The sequence below is a fragment of the Micromys minutus genome (genome assembly GCF_963924665.1).
Source record: "Micromys minutus genome assembly, chromosome: 4".
Classification (NCBI taxonomy): domain Eukaryota; kingdom Metazoa; phylum Chordata; class Mammalia; order Rodentia; family Muridae; genus Micromys; species Micromys minutus.
In genome coordinates, this window is record NC_137973.1 from 73,642,517 (window position 1) to 73,647,555 (window position 5,039).

A 5,039-nucleotide genomic window follows, 5' to 3' on the forward strand; every position below is an offset into this window, starting at 1 on the left:
CCCAGCTATTCGGAACACCCTCTCACCAGGCCTGTGTCCCTGGATCTCCTCTGTTCCTGGTGGCAGATGGTGCCTGTTCTGCACCCAAGGGCTGCCGGCTGGAAACAGACAGCCCAATGCAGGGTTCCTGGTTCCCTTAACCAAGCAGGTTGGGGGGGGGGCACTTTCCTCGTGCTCAGCAGATATCTCTCTGTTCTCTGGCTACTCTGAATGCCTTTTCACCAGGCCTGTGTCCCTGGATCTCCCCAGTGTTTATTTTCAATTAAATATTCAAATTACATACAGAAGACAAAAGTGCAGATGTTTTAGTCCTTCTTAGAAGGGGGAACAAAACAGTCACAGGAGAGAATATGGAGACAATGTTTGATTTCCAGGGTGGGTGTACCAGCTTGCAATCCCATCAACAGTAGAAGAGTGTTCCTCTTTAACTACATCCTCACTGGCATTTCCTGTCTCCTGAGTGTTGTTTTAGCCATTCTGACTGGTGTGCAATGGAATCTCAGGGTTGTTTTGATTTGCTATTCTCTGATAACTAATGCTGATGTTGAACATTTCTTTAGGTATTTTTGAGGTATTTGATATTCTTCAGTTGTGAATTCTTTTCTTATTCAGTCCCCCATCTTTAATAGGATTATTTTATTATCTTATAGGCCTCAACAGATACAAGAAGATGGAAATAATGCCAGGCATCCTATCAGAACACCATGGACCAAGACTGGTCCTCAGTAACAACAAAAATGAGAGAAAGCACACATACACGTGGAAGTTGAATAATGCTCTACTCGATGATAACTTGGTCAATAAAGAAATTAAAAAAGGATTTAAAGACTTTAACAAGTTAATGTAAATGAAGGCATAATATACCCAAAATTATGGGACTCAATTAAAGCAATGCTAAGAGGAAAGTTCATAGATCTGAGTGCTTGCCTCAAAATAGAAACTCAAGAGACCATACCTAAAAGCATCTTGAGAGCACACCTAAAAGCTCTAGAACAAAAGGAAGCAAATATATCCAAGAGGAGTAGACAGCAGGAAATAATCAAACTCAGGGCTGAAATCAACCAAGTAAAAACAAACAAGCAAGCAAACAAAACTATACAAAGAATCAACAAAACCAGAAGGTTTTTTTTTTTTTTTTGAGACAATCAACAAGATAAATAAACCATTAGCCAGACTAACCAAAGGGCATGGATTGACTATCTAAATTAACAAAATCAAAAGGGATACATGGATGGTTCAATATACAGAAATCTATCAATGTAACCCACTATATATAAAGCACAAAGAAAAACCCACAGATCATCTCATTTGATACTGAGAAAGAATTTGACAAAATACCATACTCGTTGATGGTAAAAGTCTTGGGTAGATTAAAAAATTCAAGGCCCATACCTAAATACAGTAAAAGCAATATAGATCAAACCAGTAGCCAACATCAAACTAAATAGTGAGAAAGTTGAAGCAATCCCACTAAAATCAGGGAATAGACAAGGCTGCCCATTCTTTACTACCTATTCAATATAGTACTTGATGTCCTAGCCAGAGAAATTAGATAACAAAGGAGGTCAAAGGGATACAAATTGGAAAGGAAAAAGTGAAAACATCACTATTTACAAATGATATGATAGTATAATTAAGTGACCCCAAACATTCCACCAGAGAACTCCTACAGCTAATAAACAACTTCAGCAAAGTGGATGAATATAAAATTAACTCTAAAAAAATCAGTAACCTTCCTCTACTCAAAGGAGAAGCAAGCTGAGAAAGAAATTATAAAAAAGACCCTTTTCACAATAGTCCGCAGTAATACAAACTACCTTGGTGAGACTCTAACCAAGCAAATGAGTGATCTGTATGACAAGAACTTCAAATCTATGAAGAAAAGTATTGAAGAAGATCTCAGAAGATGGAATGAGCTTCCATGCTCATGGATTGGCAGAATTAATATAGTAAAATTGGCAATTGTGCCAAAAGCAATGTACAGATTCAATTCAATTCCAAATCAAATTCCAATTCAATTCTTCATAGTTAAAAGGAGCAATTTGCAAATTCATTTGGAATAACAAAATTCCAGGATAGCAAAAATTATTCTCAGCAATAAAAGTATGTTTGGGGAAATCACCATTCCTGACCTCAAGCTGTATTACGAAGAAATAGTGATTAAAAAACTGTATGTTTTCAGCACAGAGATAGGAAGCTAAATAAATGGAATAGAATTGAAGACCCAGAAACAACACACCTATGGTCACTTGATCTTTTTCCAGTGGAAAAAATAGCATCTTCAACAAATGGTGCTGGTTCAACTGGTCATCAACATGTAGAAGAATCAAAATTGATCCATTCTTATCATCTTGTACAAAGCTCAAGTCCAAATGGTCCAACGACTTCCACATAATACCAAATACATTCAAACTAATAGAAGAAGTGGGGAATTGCCTTGAACACATGGCCACTGAAAAAATTTTCCTGAAAAAAACACCACTGGCTTATGCTCTAAGATCAAGAATCAATAAATGGGACCGGATAAAATTGTAAACCTTCTCTAAAGCAAAGGACACTATCATTAGGACAAAATGGCAAATAAAGGAATGTGAAAAGGCCTTTGCCCATCCTACATCTGATGGAAGGCTAATATTGAATATATACAAAAATAACAGGAAGTTAGACTCCAGAGGATCAATATGTTTTAATTAAGGATTTCAATTTGAATGGATACCTAGGAGGATAGCTTAATTTTATTTATTTCTTCAGGTGTAGTTTTCCCCTGAGGTGGTCTAAGTTTCCATTAAAGCAGATAATCTAACAAAGTTTAGGAGCGTGGTCACTGCAGAAAGGCTACTTGCTTTCCAAGCCTAGGACACTCACTTGCAGCATTAGCAACAGGTAAAACTTCTACTTGTTATGCAGTATCAGCATAACTTCACAAGCTGTGGGGTCTCTGTGCCTCATTTAAAAAAAAAAACTGATGAGCAGGCACATTGATACTGCATTCATAATATTTATGATAGCAAATGCAGATAGTATAAATGGAGGTACTCACATTCTGTTATGTGGGCCAGGTAATAGTGGGCCCAGGGTAGGAATGGGAAGCCCATAATGGAGCACGAGTGGATTAGAAGCATATCCAAATCGAGGAAATCTTCTCCTAGGAGTAGGATCTCTATCCCATGCCCTATGTCTGAAAGTCTTCTAGCACACACATAGTTCTGGGCTTCCACCTTTGCTCCACCAGAGGAAGGTTAAAATTCCACTCTCCTTATAAGGTCATATCTAGTAGCACTGTTATTCATCCTTATGCAGAAGAAGCAGCCACAGCATTCTGGCCTCAGCCAATGATGTACACTTAGCCAGATAATTCCTACTCATCCCCCAAAGGTTTAAATAGCCTTTGTTCCCCTTCCCCATTAAATTGAACAGTCTCCCTAAAGTCTATCACCTGATAATCTGTTCTCATTGTGCTAATCCACTGTCTGAGGTCTCTTAAATTCTGGATGCTCCTGCCTTGCTTCCCCTCCCAGGACCAGAGGTTGTAATCTCTACCTGAGAAGCAGTCTGTAAAACACCATTAAAGTTTTATTGAGCCAGGGTTTATTATTATATGTCCTCCAGAAGGACAGAATCCATAGCATATAAGCATACCTAGTTATAGATAACAGTAAGAAAAAAATTGGTTATGGACTTTGGCTTAGACTTTAATGGGGGTACAATGTCTGTGATAGGTACACTGTAAGCTCAGGGTCTTGAGATTGCTTGTATCACAACAGGACACATCAGGCCCCCTAGAGTCTTCTTGCTCTGGTTCAGGATCTCACATCTCTGCTCTGCTTATTAACGGTAACTTTCATTCTGGTCTGGACTTTTATAGAAAATACCAGATCTTCCACATGATACTTTGACAACTGCTCATGTTTGAGGGTAGCTGTTGACCATTCATCCTTCCTGGAAATAATTCTACTGTAGGATTTCTTTGTGATGATTTGCCCACTCAGTCTTTGCCAGGTAAAACAATGTCATTCCCCTCCCCTTTTTTTTCTCTTCATGGTTTGTCTTTATTATTCTCCTTTCTTGGCCCTAAATATGTTGCTAAAAATGGCCATGACTCATTTTCTTCCTACCTCACTGTCATGTTTACTAAAATTACTGATGAAATCATTTTACCTGAATTCTCTTTCATCTTTATTTTCATTAAATTTGATGCAAGACTAATTGACATAGGGGTTCTCGAGCTATTCAGTGCTGCACATTAACACCTGTCTAAAATTTTAAAATGGTTTGTGACAAATTTTCGTATGAACCTTTATTTCACTGTGTGCAAGTTTCTCCTTAGTATAACCCTGAGCACTGGGTATTGCAATGATGTATGTAAATCATGACACTCCATACAGTTTTATGTTTGTACATATTATTTATATTTCTTCCAGGGAATCACACCAAAGTTTATTGTAAGGGTAGTTTTGATGCTGAGGTCCTGTTCCCAGTTGGTTCTTGATCTGTCAATAAAGAAATCCATGGGCCAATGGGGAAGTCATGGGAGTTGTGATGAGCTTTGGCCTCTCCTATAGGTGATTGGTGAGATATGTTTAGCAGGGACTAATTTCAGCTGACAGATTAAGGAGGGAGGATTGGAACTAAGAGTAATGATAAGGACACATTTTTCATGTGGAAAGTAGTAACACCCAGCAACTGTGCCAGAAAGTCAAATTGAAAAGGAACAAATTGTGTGTGTGTGTGTGTGTGTGTGTGTGTGTGTGTGTGTGTGTATTTTATCTGTAGATACAAGCTTCGGGAGTTGAAAGTGGGCTGGAAGCTGGGCCATATCAAAAATTATAGCATGTTTATTTTCAGTATTGTAATATCAAAGTTTAAAATCACTTTATATAGATCTAAGGATATGGCTCAGGGCACCCTACTATTATACTCAATTCTATAATACTACATACTCTTAGGATTGTACATCTTTATTATTTTAGATTTTAATTAGTTTTGAAGGTGAGATGGCCCAAACATATCAGTAAAATTCTTCCCTGAAAGCAGAGTGG